The 20,573-nt window shown below is 42.1% G+C and overlaps 1 long non-coding RNA gene and 1 pseudogene across 1 annotated transcript in view; one reads left to right on the top strand and one right to left on the bottom strand.

Annotated features, from left to right (window-relative positions):
- Window positions 1–7,671: 7,671 nt before the first annotated feature.
- LOC110299339 lies at window positions 7,672–8,951 on the top strand (annotated as a pseudogene).
- Window positions 8,952–15,206: 6,255 nt separating this feature from the next.
- Window positions 15,207–20,573, bottom strand: part of LOC110298394 — a 77,929-nt gene continuing 72,562 nt past the window's right edge. The window contains exon 5 of the long non-coding RNA XR_002378368.1: window positions 15,207–16,575. This is a non-coding gene — a long non-coding RNA (uncharacterized LOC110298394). The remainder of the gene's footprint in view (window positions 16,576–20,573) is intronic.

Raw genomic sequence — 20,573 nt, 5'->3', positions numbered from 1 at the left:
ACACCTTGAGCCACAAACTTCCCTTAAAGTATGCTTTACTCCAGCGTGACACACAAACACAAATTCTGTTTGGGGTTATGGTTTAAGACGTGAACAGAAACATGATGAGGTTTGTTTAATGGCATACTGTACTGGAACACTGAAGAACTGCAGCAGATGTAAATTCCAAGTCTTGTTATTTTTTAAGATTGTGAAATTATCAAAATGCATATGAATCAAGTTTTAATACACTGTCTGGGTGGATGAGGCTGTCCATTGCACCATTTCTTTCTTTGGGTTCTCAGGCATGGTTCCGACAGTGTAAGAACTCTGTAACATTTAACATTGAATAAACAGTAAACCTATAAAAAAAACAAAAAACAAAAAAAACAAAAAAAACAAAACAAACAAAAAAAAAACTACCTCTAGCCCTCGTGCTGCCTCTGTGGATTTGGGTTCCTAGTATATTGGGAGAATACAGATGGGAAATTTTGTCTGCCTTCCCAAAGCCCATGCCTGTCCGTCATGATGCACCTGTTTTCCCCAAATTCTTTACAACCAATAAAAGTTTGGATCTGCCATACCTACCATATGATCCTACCTGGGCACCACTGGGAGAGAATCGTTCACTACCTGAACAGGGTTCCCTTTGCTTTCAATTTGACCAAAGAGGAGACTGCATTCAGCTCACAAGCCAAGCCTTGGGGTGGTTTAATGGAAAACGTACAGACTGGGTGAATAATCAATAGGAGAGTGTAGGGAGAAATAGGATAAATATAATTATAATTTTTTGCAAGAAGCAATCTGGATTAATGGTACCTTCCTTCCACCTAATTTTACAGACAGGGAACATCCTTGTCAGCCTAGAATAAACCCCCATTGCAATGGGGAGGATGAAGAGGAAATTATCCCGCCCTGGTCTGATTGTCAATCCTCCATTACCCCCTGGGCAGATCAGGGTAGAACCTTTTCCTTTTCCCCCAATATGTTGCTAGATCCAGGGGAAGAACTGGTTATGAAGCAGGGACTCTTCCTGCAGGAAAGTAGAATGAATCCTTTCCGTAAGTGGTTACTTTGTGGAGTTAATGGTAGCTGTACAGATCTTAACACCTTGGCTTTTATCCGGGGTGATACAGCCGGAAAAGCATCTTTTACTGGTATCATCACTGGCACCATGCTAAGACAGGACGGGTTCGACCAATCATTCGTAAATACTACTGAAAAATTTGTTGGCTTCAATAGAACCATTGTAAATCGGAATTATTCACCTGCTCCAGTCTGTGTTTATCCCCCCTTTTTGCTTATTCTTTCAAATGATTCATTTAAAGATTGTTCCAATAATTCCTGTTGGATGTCACAGTGCTGGAATTCAAGATGGGATAGTCGTACCATGGTTGCCAGAGTCCTGTGGTGGGTTCCTGTCCCCGTGGAGACCCCTTCTACCCTGTCCTTGTTCAGGCAGAAGAGAGACTTCGGTATAACTGCAGCCATTGTGGTGGCAATCTCCACTGCTGCAAATGCAGCAACACCTGCTGGAATTGCCATGGCAACCACAGTCCAAACAGACACAGCCCTAAATCAATTATCAGCCATGGTGGCAGATGCTGTTAATTTTCATACTTCTGCTAGTGCCCAGTTGAAGGGCGGATTAACGGTTGTTAACTAACGCCTCGATCTGGTAGAGGAAAGATTGGATATTCTTTTTCAACTTGCCCAAATGGGATGTGAAAAAAAGCTGGGGGCACTCTGCATTACTAGCATACAGTATGAAAATTTTACCCGAGCAGCTGATTTATCTAGGCAATTGTCATTGTATCTTGCAGGAAACTGGTCAGAAGGATTTGACGAGACTCTTGAGTCTTTGAGGGCAGCAGTGTTGGCTATCAACTCAACACGAGTGGACCTGTCGCTGACAGAAGGACTCTCTTCCTGGATTTATTCAGTTTTTTCTTACTTCAAAGAATGGGTGGAGGTGGGTCTGTTTGGTGCAGCCCTGTGTTGTGGATTAGTGTTCATGCTATGGTTGGTCTGCAAACTCAGATCTCAACAGAGACGTGACAAGGTAGTGATTGCTCAAGCACTTGCTGCCATAGAGCAAGGCACCTCCCCTGAAATTTGGTTATCTATGCTCAAGAATTAGTCGGCATCTGAGTTCTCTGCTCTTGCACCCCACGGATTTGTGGATCCATTGCACTGGGATGAGAGAGACTCAACAACCATTGATCAGCCCTTGTGCATCGCTGAGGTTTCCTCATTGCATGCGATAGGGTGATCATGATTTCCCCACTAATTCATTTTTTGGCTGGCCTCTTTTGTAGAGTTCACCCTAGGCCATCTAGCAGTTATTGTCACGCAGCACTGTGGTATCCAGAGACGGGCAAGTTTCCTCGTGCACAGACCAACCTAAGACCATGGGGCCTGGTGGTGATAGGGTTACCCGATAACGGGTAAGGCTGTGACATTAGAGGAACGACCTAAAACAAGGAGCCACAGCAGATGGACGTAACTGCAAAGGCCTAGACCAGCCTCGTTTTAATAAAACTAAAAGGGGGAGATGTGGAAAGCTGTGATAACATTTGCCATCACTAGATGGCGCCGGCTTCCGCAGTGCCTTATGCCACCTAAACAAAGAACAAGCGTGTGCGCATGTGCTAGAGTAAATGCGCGCCAAGTCATTGCCCACCCTGGGGCATGTCTATGAGATCGTGGATAAGCGACCAGTCAGGCGTGGACACGCCACGCCAGGGTGTATATAAGCAGCACCTTTCTGAGGCTCTTTGTCTACCTCATCAATATGCAATAAAGAATCGCTACAGAAGGATCCTGTGTTCCGTGCACATTCTTGCAGGTGAGGACAATAGCACGGGACAGTATAGCAAAAACTATTCTCAACAACAAAAGAACCTCTGGCAGAATCACCATCCCTGTGACCTCAAGCTGTACTACAGAGCAATTGTGATTTTTAAAAAAAACTGCATGGTACTGGTACAGCAACAGACAGGTAGATCAATGGAATAGAATTGAAGACCCACAAATGAACCCACACATCTATGGTCACTTGATCTTTGACAAAGGAGCTAAAACCATCCAGTGGAAAAAAGATTGTCTTTTCAACAAATGGTGCTGATTCAACTGGTGGTTAGCATGTAGGAGAATGCAAATTGATCCATTCTTATCTCCTTGTACAAAGCTCAAGTCCAAGTGGATCAAGGAACTCCATATAAAACCAGAAACAATGAAACTTATAGAGGGGAGACTGGGGAAGAGCCTCGAAGATATAGGCACAGGGGACATTTTCCTGAACAGAACAGCAATGGCTTGTGCTGTAAGATCAAGAATTAAATGGCACCTCATAAATTTGCAAAGTTTCTATAAGACAAAGGACACTGTCAATAAGGCAAAACAGCAACCAACAGATTGGGAAAAGACCTTTACCAATCCTATGTCCAATAGAAGGCTAATATTCAATATATATATAAAGAACACAAGCTGGGCATGGTGGTGCACGCCTTTAATCCCAGCACTTGGGAAGCAGAGGAAAGTGAATTTCTGAGTTTGAGGCCAGCCTGGTCTACAGAGTGAGTTCCAGGACAGCCAGGGCTGCACAGAGAAACCCTGTCTCAAAAACAAACAAACAAAACAAAACAACAACAAAAACCACAAGAAGTTAAACCCCAGAGAAACAAATAGCCCTATTAAAAAAGGTGGTACAGAGGTAAACAAAAAATTCTCAACTGAGGAATATCAAATGGCTGAGAAGAACCTAAAAAAAAAAAAAAAAGTTCAACATCCTTAGTCATCAGGGAAATGCAAATCAAAACAACCCTGAGATTCCACCTAACACCAGTCAGAATGGCTAAAGTCAAAAAACTCAGGTGACAGCAAATGCTGGTGAGGATGTGGAGAAAGAGGAGCACTCCTCCATTGCTGGTGGGATTGCAAGTTGGTACAACCACTCTGGAAATCAGTTTGATGGTTCCTCAGAAAATTGGACATAGTATTAACGAAAGATCCAGCAATACCACTCCTGGGCATATACCCAGAAGATGATCCAACATGTAATAAGGACATGTGCTCCACTATGTTCGTAGCAGCCTTATTTATAATAGCCAGAAACTATAAATAATCCAGATTTTCCTGAACAGAGGAATGGATACAGAAAATGTGGTACCATCTACACAGTGGAGTACTACTCAGCTATTAAAAACAATGGATTTATGAAATTCTTAGGCAAAATAAGAGACTGCTGACAGGAACCTGTTATAGCTGACTCCTATGAGGCTCTGCCAGTGCCTGACAAATACAGAACTGGATGTTCACAGTCATCCATTGGATAGAGCACTAGGTCCCCAGTGAAAAGCTAGAGTGATAGATGGGGGATAACATTCGTCTGTTCAGAAATAAGAAGCAGAGGGTAATACGTAATTTTAAGGTAACAGGGGCCAGAGGATATGGACAAATATGTAAGGTGGTAGCTAGGAGAATACTGAGGGATTGAAGGAGGAGGAGAAAAGGAATAAAAAGGGTTTAGATGAGACAGATTTCCTGGAGCCTAACCTCAGTCAGGGTCATATGTACCATGGAATAAGGCCTTTGACTCTTGGGTTGGAGAGTCAGAGTTTGTTGGTTAGGGTGTTCAATCTCCTGGCTATATAGGACAAGTTGGAGATGTAAGAGGCCTAGAAAGGGGCCTAGACAGTCAGAATGTGTCCAGATGCATGATCTAATTGACTGTAAGAGAGGAAGCAGAAGTTCATTAGAGATGGAGAAAGGGGAGGGACTTAAGTAATAGAAGGGGTCTCCTGAACATCAACTCAAAGGGAGAAAGATTGAAGGGTTTGAGAGGCACAGGGCAAAGATAAAGAAGAGCTAGACAGAGAAGTGTAATCCAACTGAGATGACGTTCTAGGGTAAGTTTGGTTAGTAATTCTTTTAGGATACTGTTTGTGTATTCTACCTTATCAGAAGACTGTGGATCATATGGGATATGAAAATGCCAGGGGGGTTGTAGATTCTGAATCCCTGTATAACTTGAAAGGTGAATTCTAGGCTGTTATCTGGAGGGAGGGGGGAAGACTGAAGCGAAAGACTGTCAGCAAACAGAGAAGTGACAAAGGACAATGCCCGTTTGTTTATTGTTGGGTAGTCCTCAACCCATCCAGAGAATGTATTAATGCAGACTAACAGTATTTAAAGTGTTTTACAATGGTCATGTGAATGAAGTCAGTCTGCCAATTACAGCCAGGAGTCAGTCTCCAAGGCTGTTGGGTGGGACAGGTAGAGGATCAAATAGTAGTGATGAAGTTAATATGCAGACATTCACTGCAGGTTTAGGCTAGGCTATGTAGAACAGTCTCTTATCTGCCAGGGTGAGGACCAAGTAGGTTTGGAGAAAGGAAAGAAAAGATTTAGTATTAGAGTGAAATGTATGACATAGGTAGTAAATGATGTCCTGTGTTCAAGGAGATCTGGGTATCTTGTAATCTTAGTCATGCAGTAGAAACACTTGGGAGGAAGTTGAGTAAGTTATAGGGAACAAAAGGGAAGCCTGATGGGCTGCCATGTCAGCATGATTATTGCCTTTACTGACAAGGGAAGGGTCAGTCTGATGTGCTGTGCAATGAAGTCAATCAATTTGAGAGGGTAAGAAAGAAGCCTCAAGGAAGTTAAAAATATATGAAGAGTTGGTAATTGTGTTGCCTTTTGTGTTTAGAAATTCTCATTCCTTCCAGATATTGAAGTGTGTTGGCAGGATATGTAAAGCCTATTTGGAGTCTATGTACAACATTAATGATGTATTTTGGGCAATATAGAGGAAACTGGTAAGCTGTTCTGACAACCATAGTATAGCGTAAAAACATCAAATAAACAATCCTACTAATAGAGAGGCTGAGCTAGGGGAGGCATGATTATTTATACAGCCAAAAGAAATGTAGACAGTTAATTTGGGAGGTGGCTTGTAAGAGAACAGCAAAGATTGAGACTGAAGGCTTTGATTGATATTTATAATTATTGTATCAATTTTGAAGAAGAGGACTTTATAAGTTACTCTTTTGAAGAAAAGGACTTTATAAGTTACTCTTATTCTGAGATGAATGCTTTTCAAAATCATCACAGCCAATGAACCAGAATCTTACCCTCACCAAACATCTGTGCCACCCTCCAAGCAGAACCATGACTTCATGGATAGACATTCTTAATACATACACCATTTCTTAAATGAATGTAACCTGTTCCCTGCGGGCAGAGAATGATAACAGTCAAGGTAAATAGCTTTGACCATAGCAGGAAATCTGTATCCAAAAATTGTGCCTGCAATTCATTCCTTACACAGCAGTACTATCAACTCTTAGCTTACCTACTATGGGGGTAAAATCCTTTGGTAATGTGAGGGACATTGAAGTACAGTCTTATTACAATGAACTCCAGTGTCCAAAAATTGTTCTTATTTTGTGTTTGTACCACAGTAAGAGCCAAGATTTTAAGCTCTACTAAAAACAAAACAAACAAACAAACAGTTAATATATTTGGAGTGATTTAATTTTCTATTGAGAAAAACATGTATTTTCAGTATTACTGTAGACAAGCATCTACATAAGACTGTTCAATTGACTGTTGTTTTTATATAAAACAACTTTTATAATACTCATTTTTATTGTTACAATATCTTACAAATTTTAAAGGATATGATAAGAAAACAAAAGGTACTGCATGTTTTGAAGGGATCTCCAGGAGGAGTTGGGGTACAAAAGGGAAAGAAGAATGTGATGTAAGTCTGTTTACTCAAAATATGTTTTTAAATGTTAACAAATTCAGATAAATTGAAATTATGTATCTTTTCTCATTATAATACAATAAAACTTAAATTAAAAAAAAAGAATTTAAAAGACTATAGTAAACCAAAATAAAATTAAGAGCAAGAGCTTAATGCATGAGGCACTTTGGCAAGTGAATGCCGGAGCCATTTAGAAGAAAAGATATACCTTAGATTTCTAGGGAGTTCTCAACAGAAAAAATGAAATGAAAAAGAGTTAATGTTGAATATATACAGTTATTTAAACACCTAAAATGCCAATTAAGCAACTATGGATTATTTACTTTTAGAAACATATTACATATCCAAAATGGCATAATAGAAAAAATAGCAGAGAGGATAGTATAAGGGTTGGGGACCACCTGTAGAGGGATAATGGCAACATTAATTGAGTGAAGGTCCTAGACCAAGTGAAAACTTCTCTTAGGATTTTTGACTGCCAATATGGGGATATTGTAGGGTAAAGAGGTAGGGCATAGAAGCCATTTGGATTTACAAACAAATGAATGATAGGTTTGAGGCCTTTGAGGCTGGTTTGGGGTAGGGAGTATTGAGGTTTTGAGATGTAGGGAGAAGGGTCTTTGAATATAATTGAAGGAGTTTGTGATGTGTAGCAAGAGAAGAACACGTGGTATCCCAGGTGGCAGGATTGACTAAACAAGGGAACAAAGGACAGGAGTGGTCTGAGGATTCAGGAGAGGGAAAGAGTAAAAGTGGAGGTCAAAGAAAGGAGGATGAGGGACACAGAACTGTGGCCAGGTTGGAAGGCATATTTATTCTTATTTCAGAGAGGATATCTCTCCCTAGTAAAAGAATAGGGCATGAAAATATAAAGAGGGGTCTTCTTGGATCGGTGAACCACTGCTTTCGGAGGACCCATGGTGCTCAGGGTCACTAGGAACACGAAAATTAACACAGAAAATAAGGCCAAGGTCAGTATGGCAGGCACCAAGCGTGTGCCTGTGACAGTTTCTGCTGATTCCAAGCCCGGGCTGAGACCGAGAACTGCTCTTGGAAACATTGGTAATAAAGTCAGCGAAGAACTACAGGCAAGAGTGCCTCTGAAAAGGGAAGTCAAAACGCTAGGTACTAGAAAAGGTACTGTTAAAGCTCTACCAAAACCTGTAGAGAAGGTGCCTGTGTGTGAACCAGAGGTGGAACTTGCTGAGCCTGAGCCTGGACCTGAACCTGAACATGTTAGAGAAGAGAAGCTTTCTCCTGAACCTATTTTGGTTGATAATCCCTCTCCAAGCCCAATGGAAACATCTGGATGTGCGCCTGCAGAAGAGTATCTGTGCCAGGCTTTCTCTGGTGTAATCCTTGCAGTGAGTGATGTAGACACAGATGATGGAGCTGACCCAAACCTCTGTAGTGATTATGTGAAAGATATCTATGCTTATCTCAGACAACTGGAGGAAGAGCAGTCAGTTAGACCAAAATACCTACAGGGTCGTGAAGTAACTGGAAATATGAAAGCTATCCTCATTGACTGGCTAATACAGGTTCAGATGAAATTTAGGCTGCTTCAGGAGACCATGTACATGACTGTGTCCATTATTGATCGGTTCATGCAGAACAGTTGTGTGCCCAAGAAGATGCTGCAGCCGGTTGGTGTAACGGCCATGTGTATTGCAAGCAAATATGAGATGTACCCTCCAGAAATAGGTGACTTCGCCTTTGTGACTAACAACACTTACACTAAGCACCAGATCAGACAGATGGAGATGAAGATTCTCAGAGTTCTGAACTTCAGCCTGGGTCGCCCTCTGCCTCTGCACTTCCTCCGCAGAGCATCTAAAGTTGGAGAGGTGGATGTTGAGCAGCACACTTTGGCCAAATACCTCATGGAGCTCTCCATGCTGGACTGCATTTTGCTCCTTCTCAAATTGCAGCTGGGGCTTTCTGCTTAGCCCTGAAAATTCTTGACAACGGTGAATGGACACCAACTCTGCAGCACTACCTATCCTACACTGAAGAATCCCTGCTTCCGGTTATGCAGCACCTGGCTAAGAATGTAGTCATGGTGAACTGTGGCCTTACAAAGCACATGACTGTCAAGAACAAGTATGCATCATCTATGCATGCTAAGATCAGCACGTTGGCACAGCTGAACTGTACACTAGTTCAGAATTTGTCTAAGGCCGTGACAAAGGCATAACTCCAATGGACTGCTACATCTGCAGATGCAGTTGGCACCATGTGCCGCCTGTACATAGGATACCTACTGTGTTTACTTGCTCTTCAATAAAGGTTGTGACTTCTCATTTTACATAGCTTAACTGATTTGAATGTTGTTACTTCTGAGTTTAGGCTAACGGAAGTTGTCAAATTTAGGAGTATATTAAAAACTGCATCTAGTTTTAACATTGGATCCAACTAATGTATATATCTGTAGCCTATATGTCTATATACATCCTTCACTGTGTGTCCTTATATCATCATGTCTTCTGCCTTGCTCTAGTTTAAACTCTAAATCTACCAGCTAGTCCTTTGTTCCAATTTCCAGTGGTTGCCACCTTTTACCACTGTCTCTTGGGTTGTCAACTTTCAGATCTGAAACCAAGTATCTTTTTTATGTAATTATTTATTTGTTCTTAATTGGGAAATAGGATGTTCAAAATTAAAGGTGCATTAAAAAAAAAAAAGAAAATATAACGAGGAAGGAGTGGGGAAAGAAAAAGCCTTTAAAAGAACAAGTTAAGGGAGGGGTCTGGGAAGGTGGCTATGTACTCCAGCTAAGGGGGAGAGATATGAAAGAGGGAAAGGGGGTGAGTGGACCCACCAGAATTCCATCATGACTGAGAAAGTGGACCCAGTATACTGGAGGAATGTGATGAAGCAACCTGACAGAAGTGAGACCCTAGGCTCCTAGAGATTAATCGACATGGTAAGAGCCCAGGCCCTGTCAGTCCTCAGTTGCTAGGCGAAATAGGTCCAAGAAGAATTCAGGAAGGCTGGATGGAACCCAGGGAAGTTGTGCCCTAGGGCAGTCTGATCCCCAGTGACCCTGTGGACACTTAGAACAAGAACAGGTAGGCCTTCAAAGATTTGAACAGGTGCAGGCACAGTGACCTTCCTTGCCACACTTGAAGCAGGGACCTAGTGGCTCTTTCTGGGAATTCATTAGAGATCCTGATCCAAGAGTTACTACTTGTGTTGCACTCATTACAGTTATGGAAGACCTTAAAAGCCAAGGCCAGAACCTTGGCTTGGGGTATAAGCAGGCCTTGGTCATTTGAATTTGGCCCTTATGTCTGAGTAGAACTGGGCAAAACATAGATCATAAAAAGTTGTTGGTCAACTAAGGTGTCTAGGTCTATGTTTGCATGTTGGAGCAGGGACTGTGTGGTGTATCAGAGGAAATGAGAGGGATTTTCAGGCTTGCCTAATTATCTCATGGACTTTTTGAAAGTTAATTGGTTTTAGGGTAGCTCTCCTCAGGCCAGAGAGGAAACAAGTAGTAAACCAGTCCCTGGCCTGATAATCTTCACCGTCATTGTACTCTCAATGAGTATCTATGTTAGAGGCTGCTGCAGCTTTGGCATGGTAGGTCCTGTGTGTTTGGTGTATTTGATCTGCATGGTCACAGGCCTTTTTCCATACATGGATGCATTCCCCAGGGAGGAGGTTATTGGAAAGGAGCATAGAGACGTCATGAAAGGTATGGTCACAAGATTGTGTTATAAATTGTTTGATAAAGATGGTAAGGTCTGAGGTAAAGGAAACTAGACATTTTTTGAACCTATTAGCAGGATTTTTGGACATTTAATAACAGACACCAGATTTTGAAGGGGAATCCACAAACAATGCCAAACTCAACAGAATGTGTCTACGAATCATCCATACGAGTCTGCCCAAACCAATAAAGTTTGTGGCTGGGTGCAGTCTTTCTAGTCCCACAAGACAGAGCAGGGACAATAGAACAGAGCAGGAATGCTCAATGATCTATCAAAACCCAAAAACCTAGGGGATGCTTGAGACAGCAAGAAATGGGGGATAAGAAGATGAGGCAACAGAAAGACCAGAAAGTGTAGAAGGGAGGGCAGAGCTACTAGCCAATCTTAGTCACATCACCAAAATGAAAGGACCTCCAAGTCTACACAAAACACACCCATACACCAAACCCTCACTCCAAAGGAGATTTATTTACCCTATAAGGATCAGTGGGCTGCTCTGCACCCCACAAAGACAGCAGCAGGTAGCACTGCAGGAATGGTTTTTTAAGAAGAAAGGGGGGAAGTTCACGCTAAGATGAGTTGTGTACTATGTGAACTGAGATTTAATATTAAGAGTAGAATAAAAAAAAACTGTGTTTACTTCATCCAGGGTTGCCAAGGAAAGCAGAAATATCTTCCAAATAGCTGCCATTAAAACCTCTATACATTGTCAATTTATTGTAATAGTAATATTAATAATAAACTCTGACAATGTAGAAAAACACAAACATGTCCATTCATGTTTCTGACATAGTAAACCCAGACAATAGAGCTGCTATTCCAGCATGCCTGGGGCCCTAGTTTCCCATCCCTGGCAAAACAAAAACAGAAAACAAAAAGAAACAAAAGCAAAGCAGAAAAGCAATCTGCTCCTTTCAGGGACTATAAGGATAACCCTGAATGCTAACTTAGCCAGTAGAGGAAGAAAAAAAAAAGTGTTCATCCTACCTCTCTTTCCACAACTCTTCAACTCTCACCATGGGTTTGCAAGGGTAATTTTATCTATTATTATCTTGATAAGGAAACGGGGGTTCAGAATTAACCAGTCCAAAGATGAAGCTAATGCAAAAGCAGAGAAGCCAGATTAAATCCAGATGTGTCTTTCAAGGCTCCATCACTCTGCTTTCCTTTGTAAACATCACTTGTTTCCCTCATGTAAACTCACCTGATCATATTCCTTTAGAAAATGTTCCAGCTCTCCCCTCTAGGTTGCCACATACTCTGGGTACATGGCTGTTGTTTTTGTATTCTTCGTCTTCACGATTTTCTCTTGCTTTATAGGGGAGAAATCATCCTTTTTCATCCCTCCGGTACTACTAGATGTTGAATAATAAGTAACCTACATTTACCGTGCTCTATCTAAAACACTGACAAAGTCTTCCTCTTAATGGGACGACGGATTCATTCTGAATAACAAAATCCACTACCAGACAGGCCACTGCTCTCAGAGGAGCTGACTACAAGTTTGTGCGCCCCCAAGTGGCCACAGCGACCATCGGATCAAAAGCGCGCTCCCAAAATGGCTACGCGTTATAAAGAAGACTTGAGTCTCACTGTGAACGTGAGCAACACAGGAGGACCCGGCCCCACCGGATGACGCGTACCCGCCTGAGAGGCCGAGTTCGCGCCGGAACTGCGCCTGCGCAGATTAAGAAAAAGAAAGAAAGAAAAAAAAAAAAACGTATGTATTGGACTTTCAAAACCGTAGTTTCTGTGATGCCGAGGTACACGGGGCTTATACAATCGCCTCAGAATTTGGGACCTCCAGCCATGGGGGCTGCAGATGCTGCCTCAGCCGAATCCTTCGATTCTGGAAGAACAGAGATCACAGGGCTATCCAGCCTCGCCTGCGGCACACGCTGTCTCCAGCAGGGGACGCTGAGTTGTCTGGTGCTGCCCACTGCTAGTGGTGCTGCAGCCCAGGTTCCTGTTGTTGGCTCCTTGAGGACTGCTAGATTGAGGTGGCAAGATAGAAAAAGACCTGCTGCCACCAGGTACTAATTCCTATAGGTTAAAGAGCAAAAGACTCCCTCGACCTACAAGGCATCTTCCTCCATTTGAGTGTGTACCTTGGCTGGTGAACCACATGGACCACATACAGAAATAGGCCCTTCCTAGAGGAGGTTGTTCTCTTACCTCTGGAGAATTTAGAATTCAGAGTGAGTCATCCTGATCTTTATTGTCACAGAGTTCTGCAGTCATGTCACTGTAGAATAACTCGAACTTGGTCCTCCTGTAAGAAGTCTTCACAGAAAGCTTATTGGAAAGTGGAGAGAGACCCTGGGGTACTCCTGTGTTGGGAGAGCATGGTAACAACACTGTCGCACATATAGAGAAGAGCACTACAGTTACCCTATATGAACAACCAGGAAATCCAGTGGATTAAGAGTTCATTTTCAGCCTATAAAGGTCTTAAATCTTTTAAATAACAAGCTGGATTCTAAAATTTTACAAGGTAATGTGAAAGTTTGGTAGACCCATGTTAACAGTGAGTTCATATGAGAATTCAAGCATTTCAAACTTTAAAAAATAAAAAGCATTGAAAATAAAGATCACAGGTGGAGATTATGGCTTCCAGATATTAAGTCAGACTGTAAAGCCTGATTTACAAGGCAGTGCTGATGCTGTAATACTCAAAGGGACTGTGGACTAACGGAAAAGCAGAAAATAGATCTAAAGCCATCTCAAACCACTGGGACATTCTTTTTTTTAATAAATAAGTGTTGAAACAACATTCATAAGGGAAAAAAACTAAATGAATTAGAGATATAGTGTAAAAACTGACTCTACAAGTTCCAAAGAAAAGAAGACAATAACCTTATTGAAAAAATCGTTTCTCAGAAGCATAGGTAGTGAAGCAAAAGGTAGATAGCTTTGCTAACAAAATGCTTTAAACCAGCATGGCAAAAAAGAACAAAATGATATCTAACAAGCTGGGGAAAAATATAGCATATACTGCAAAGACTCGTATTTTTGTGGATAAAGGTCTAAACAACTGGCTTCCATAACAGAATACCTGTTTATAATAACCAGAAATTTATAATGGGTAATTTACAATAGACAAGAGTGTGTTCACCCATAGTTCTGGAAGCTGGCAATTAAGGGTTCTTCCTTACAATTTCTGGATAATCAATTTAATGACAAGACTGTTCAAGATAAATCTTTATATACACATATACACTTGATAGATAGATAGATAGATAGATAGATAGATAGATAGATAGATAGATAGATAGATAGACAGATAGATAGATAGACAGATAGACAGATAGACAGATGATATATGAAATGGGTGGCATGTGTGTGTACCACTGGCATGCAGTGCCCAAAGGGGCCAGAAGAGAGCATCACATCCTCTGGAATTGGACAGAGGCAAATGAATTGTCATATGGGTACTGGAAATTGAATCCCCATATTCAGGAAGAATCAGGAAGAGCAACCAGTGCTCTTAACCACTAATCCATTTCTCCAGCCCTCAAGATAATTCTGTAAGGACTAATCTTCAACAAGTGATGCCAAGACAAGTAAGTGTTCACAGGCCAAAGAGGAAAGATGGACCTCTCTGTAGCACTGTATTCACATTTTAAATCAAAATAGATGCCAGGTCTAAATATAGGAAGCAAAATAAAGCCTTTAGAAGGAAAAAATTATAAATTTGTAAAGTTGATTCAGGAAAGACACAAGATATAAGTAAATAAAGGGAAGTTTGGACTTAGAATAAAGCATTTCATTGATTGTCAAAAGATAATCAAGAGAACAAAAGGACAAATTAAAGAATGGAAAAAATAGTTGAAAATTATATCAGATGAGAAACCTTTACCCAGATTATGTATAGAACTAATAACTAAGCAATAAACAATCAAGTTTTCCAAATGGGCAAAGGGTTTGAATACACATTTTTGGCAAGTCAAAATAGAATACAAGCATGAGCAAACTGAGGGAATTACGTTATGAATTATTAACGTGACTACAACAAACTAAGTAGCAAAGAACACAACATTTAAGCAACCTTGGAAAACAGTATTTTGACTGTATATGGTACATGCTAAATAGAAAAGAATCATATGTAGATATTGTGCTAGAGCTGATATTTTTGTTTTTCACAGGAGTATAAATTATCAACTGTGAAAGAATTTTGTCTGTATTTTAGGACTGAAAAAATAAGCACATTGTGAATAATGACAAGTCTGTTTCATGTTGGAAAAAGAACTACAAAAATAGATGTGGAGGTAGAGATAAGCTAACACACACAAACTGGATTCCACTGTGAGAGGACTTGGAGCAATGACAATCCTGGCAATACAATGAAGTGCAACATCTAGATCTTAGTTCCTAAATGTCACTCTACGTTCAAAAACAAAACAAACAACTCCCCCCGACACACACACACACACACACAAACCAACAAACAAAAGCAAAAACAAACTCTGGGCTTCTGAAAGAAAGTATTCTTCAGAATTTGAGGCTAAGGGGGAAAAAAAAACTTTGAATAATCCATGGAGCCAGAAAGAATGTTTTAAAAGGGAAGGAGTCCAGGAGCCAACTTGGGAGTCCCATGCTAGGAAAATTTGAGCAAGATAATAATGATAATCTCACCTTATAGTCCATGCAATCAAGTGTAAATTCATTAATCAACATTAATAGGAATAAGTGTTGGGGTCCATGAAGCACTGAAGAATGATACCCCAGACTCAAATGGTATACAAAAGGAAAGAGCATTTATTCTGCAGAAATCCAGCATGCAAGGGTCTACAATTCATAAAAATGGTAACCTCAAGGTGAGCTCTGTAGGCTCAATTTAAAGGTTATTAGAGGGAATTCCAAGAAGAGGTAGGTAACCTTTATCCCAAATGGTTGGCTCTAACTCTGGCGGTATGGGTAACTCTGGGATTGGCTAGAGTTCTGTGGGCTTTCCAAACTCATCACTGGGGGCCTGGGGACTTTACAAGAACTCTTGCTGACTAACCTTGGCAGGGCAGCTTCTGATTGGCTGTTCATGGGCTGCAGTTTTTCCAAGAACTGGTCTGCTCAGTTCTGGGAAACAGAAACTTAGGCCTAGTCTCCTGAATTGGCATCTTGCAGCCTCTCATGAAGTCGGCTCAGCGCTCATTCCCTCCTTGAATAATGGCCTAACTTGAAACCTTAAGATGGGCTGGTATTGCTGCTTGTGAATCACCAGTTGGATTCTCAATCATCAGTGGAAATCCGTTCCTTAACAAACCTGACTAAAGTATTAATAATGCATGCACCACAAGTCACCATATATAGCAGGTGAATTTGTATCCCCAAACAACCCAAAAGTAATCAGAGGACCTTCCACACTTATCTCTCTGGGCCTTGATGCAGCAGTGGCCTGGGCAAACATAGAATATGTTTGGTCCAATAGTGCAATTTGGTCCAATAGTGCAATTCCAAGCCCCTAAACCCAGAGAAATCATCCAACCATAGCTCAAGATAAGGGAACTAGGACCCTTCTAGCACTAGTTCAGAGACTTGGTGAAGTATTTCACCTCTTCCAACATCTATAAGCATCCAGGTTAGACCGAAGGGTTGGTGAAGGGTGCAGCAGGCAAGCATGATCAGCAGTGCTGAAGTTGCAGCCTTATTGGATCAACAGGATGTGGGTATGCCTTCCATTGCTCTTGGTGGAACATCTAGAAGTCTCTCCCTGCCAGATCTCAACTGTTGTGTTGTCTCTCTTCTGTCAGGCTTAACATGGGAGTAGTGTATCCACGTCCAGATCCCATCCACCTATACAGCCATTTGCATGGTCAGGATCATGTTATGAGGTTCTTTCCTGCAGAGTTCCAGAGTCTTGTGTGTATGTCTATTAATCCAAACATTGTCACCTGGTTCAAAGCAATAGGGATTAAAAGGAGTTGCAGATTCATAAACCTAGCACATGGCAGGCCAGAGTTACTTCTGGACTCTTTGGAGGACCTTCAAAGACTCCAAGAACATGTGTTGGTCATATTCAGCTAGAATATCAGTTTGGAAGTTAAGCAACATGGGAGAGAGCCTGCCATATAGGATATCAAAGGGGGATGAGAACACCTGAGAGACAAGCTGTACCAGAACACAAAAATCTCGAGTCAGATTTAGAACCAGGGTAGTATGCATAGGTTGAGCTCTGAAGTACAAACCCACTTCAGATACTGGAGGCAACCAGCATTCTGCCATGGTAGGGGTGTTCCTACCCATATATAAGACATAAAGTAGGAGAGATACCCCATTACTGTCAGTTTCAAGGGTTAATTTGGTTAAGGCCTCGTTCAGGGTTCAATTTATTCTCTCTACCTGTCCTGAACTCTGGGGTCTGTATGCACAATGCAGTTTGCAATGGGTCCCTAAGACATGTACTAAAGACTGACTTACCTGAGAAATGAATGCTAGTCCATTGTTGGACCCAAGCAGGGTAAGTAGACCATACCTGGATATGATATCTTTCAGAATCTTCTTTGCCACTGCATTGGCAGTCTACTTTGTAAGGGATGCTTCCACCCATCCTGAAAAGGTATCTATAAAACTAGCAGGTATTTTTATCCATACATTCCTGGCTTCACTTCTGTGTAAACTATCTCCCAATCGGCCCCTGGCTTTTGGCCACTAATTCTGATTCCTGGTGTTCCTTGACTGGGGCCTGCAGTAGGTTCACAGCTGTCAGGTTCGACAATGCAAAATTACCTGATCAACCAAGGCTCCCAAGTAAAATGTTTTGTACTTTACCCCTTGAAACAATTCCTTTAATTTTTGGTGACCTCGTTGTGAGTCCTGATGGATTTAATGGATGAGTTGCCTAGCAAACTCCTTAGGTAGAATAGTACAGCCTTCAGAAGTATGAAATCATTCATCTCTTCTGTAGATTCCCTTGCATTTGGCCTGATCCTGTTTGTCTTCAGCAGCATACTCTGAGACTGGCCAGACATGCAGGAGGAGGTGGGTCGCAGGGTGACCAGAATGTGAGCAGTGGAAGCCTGGGTGGCCTCCCTTGCAGCTTTATCACCTAGTCGATTTTCTCAGGCTATTTCTGATGTCCCTTTTTGATGCCAGGGGGGATAAATTATGGCCACCTTGAGGGGGAACCATAATGCCTCTAGTAAAGCATATATTTCATCCTTATTTTTTATGTTTTTTTTCCTTAAGCAGTCAGCAGTCCCCTCTCTTAGTATATGGACCCATGCACATGAGCTGTAGCAAAGTTATATCTGCTACCAGTGTAAATGTTGGCTATGATCCCCTTCACCAGTTTGAAAATCTGGGTCAGAACCATTAGTTTAGCTTACTGTGCTGAAGTTCCTGGCAGCAAAGCAATTGCACAACTGACAGAGTCCAAGTCTACCATAGCCACCCCAGCATACTTGGTTCTGTTCTAGCTGAAGCTGCTCCCATCCATGAGGTAGATGCACTCAGCATCTGGCCACAGTATGTCAGTTAGGTCTGGCCTAATGTTTGGAACATGCCTCAAAACTATAGAGCAATCATTGCTGTATCTGAGGATGGATCCAGTAGCAGGGTGGCTGCATTTAGCGCAGATGAGGGGTTATATCTAATATGAGGGGTATTCAAAAGCAGAGCCTGGAAGTGCACCAGTCTAGCACTGGGTTGCCATAGGCTGGGTGAATTCTTGAGGGTTACCTCTATAGCATGGGGAGTTGTGACAAGTTCCTGCCCCATGGTTATTTTGTTTGCATCCTTGACCAGCAGGGCAATGGCAGATATGATCCAGAGACAGGCAGGCCATCCCTGGGGGTACCAGATTCAGCTTTTTAGGTAAATAGGCCATTGGTCTTTTCCATGGGCCCAATGTTTGGGTGAGCACTCCTTTTTCTATTCTCTCTTTCATCCACATATAGGTAGAAAGGTTTGTGAAGGTCCAGGAAGGCCAGGGCTGGCACCATCAAAGGATTTTCTTAGGGTCTTGAAAGCCATGTGTATCTCAGGGGTCGATTCTATTTTATCTCCTTGGCCCTTGGTAGCCTCATATACTGCCTTTGCTATCTCAGTGAACCCTGGCACCCAGAGACTACAATACCTAGTGGATCCCAGAAATTCTCATAATTTGCCTCTGGGTTGATAGAACTGGAATGCTGAGGATGGGTTGCTTCTGGGTGCCCAACAGCATGCATTTGCCCCCCTAACCCCCACCTTGAGTATGTACCCCAGATAAATAACTTCAAGTTGGCAAAGTTGGGCCTTCTTAGCAGACATGTAGGTCTTGTAGCAAGCAGGTAGCCTCCTGGCATGTCTCTGGGTCAGTGGCCACAATCAGGAGGCCATCTATGTACTAGAGTAAAGTAGTTTGAGGGTGGGCCTCACCCAAGTCCTCACCCAAGTCCTCGTGCAGTGCCTTGTCAAAGACTGTGGGCAGGTTCTTGAATCTTTAAGACAGATGTGTCAAAGTCAGTTGTCCACTGAAGCCTCTTTCCAAATCTTTCCATTTGAAGGCAAATGGGTATTGGCTTTTGAATGACAGATGCAAAATGAAGAAAGCATTCTTCAGGTGGAACACAGTGTAAACAGTATGTTTGGGAAGAAGGCTTCTCACCAAGGTGTAGGGGTGTGAAACTGTAGGGTGGATGTCCTCTACCCATGTGTTTACCTCCCTCAAACCCTGCACAAGTCAATAGTCACAGGAATGAGGTTTCTTAACTGGAAAGAGAAAGATGTTACATGCCAATTGGCAAGGAATCAGAATCCCTGCTTCCTGGAACTAGTTGATATGTGAGATGATGCTAATTGTAGCTTCTCTGGGCATTGGATAAAGCCTGATTCAAACTAGGGTTGCCCCAGACCTTAATTGGACTTGAACTGGGGTTGGATAACAGGTGAGTCCTATTGGTTTCTTTTCTGTTCATGAAAACACCCAGAGAATATCTAGAGAGGTTTTTTTTTTTTAAGCCCTATAGGACCTATCTCCTTTTGACTCAGAGGTCAGAGAGAAGCAATCATCTGTGAACATGGCTTTTGTTAACCAAGTTGCTCCAGGACATCTGTCAGAAACTTTAATGCCTAGATGGCTTTGTGGGTAAGCAACTGACTGAATTAGTAGCTATAGCTTAGAAAGCTTCCAACAATCTAGAGACTCCTGAGGACTGACAAAACAGAGGACTGGCAAAGGTGCTGCTTGTTGCCCTGAACTGTGGCTGTCCCAATGAAAGAAAACTGAAAACCCTGGTTCACAAATGGGGCAGAGATAATCCAGTCCCCACAAAAGGAGAAATCCACCCTCAGTTATAGCAGGACCAATGTGCCTATTGCAAATAAAAAGGCCTTTGGAAAAATGAGTGACCTAAGAAAAATCCAAGAGAGGACCCAAAACATCTGGAATTGGAAGAACTAGATGACTGAAGGAATCAGGCTCAACCCCCACTCCATGAGCCCTGGTGTACTAGATTTTTTTTTCAACATGACACAGGCTGGAGTTATCAGGGAAAGGAGCTTCAGTTGGAGAAGTGCCTCCTTGAGATCGAGCTGTGGGGCATTTTCTCAATTAATGATCAAATGGGGAGGCCCCTTATGGGTGGTACCATCACTGGGCTGGTAGTCTTGGGCTCTATAAGAGATCAGGCTGAGCAAGCCAGTGGAAGCAAGCCAGTAAGTAACATCCCTCCATGGCCTCTGCATCAGCTCCTACTTCCTGACCTGCTTGAATTCCAGTCCTGACTTCCTTTGGTGATGAACAGCAGTGTGGAAGTGTAAGCTGAATAAAACCTTTCCTCCCCAACTTGCTTTTTGGTCATGATGTTTTGTGCAGGAATAGAAACCCTAAGATATAGAACAGCAATGGCTTGTGCAGTAAGATCGAGAATCGACAAATGGGACCTCATAAAATTGCAAAGCTTCTGTAAGGCAAAAGACATCGTCAATAAGACAAAAAGGCTACCAACAGATTGGGAAAGGATCTTTACCTATCCTAAATCAGATAAGGGACTAATATCCAATATATATAAAGAACTCAAGAAGGTGGGCTCCAGAAAATCAAATAACCCCATTAAAAAATGGGGCTCAGAGCTAAACAAACAATTCTCACCTGAGGAATACAGAATGTCTGAGAAGCACCTGAA

Source organism: Mus caroli, chromosome 7 (assembly GCF_900094665.2).
Source record: "Mus caroli chromosome 7, CAROLI_EIJ_v1.1, whole genome shotgun sequence".
In the NCBI taxonomy this organism is placed as follows: domain Eukaryota; kingdom Metazoa; phylum Chordata; class Mammalia; order Rodentia; family Muridae; genus Mus; species Mus caroli.
The sequence above is the reverse complement of the archived record's forward strand: the minus strand, read 5'-3'. Positions and strand labels throughout refer to the sequence as shown.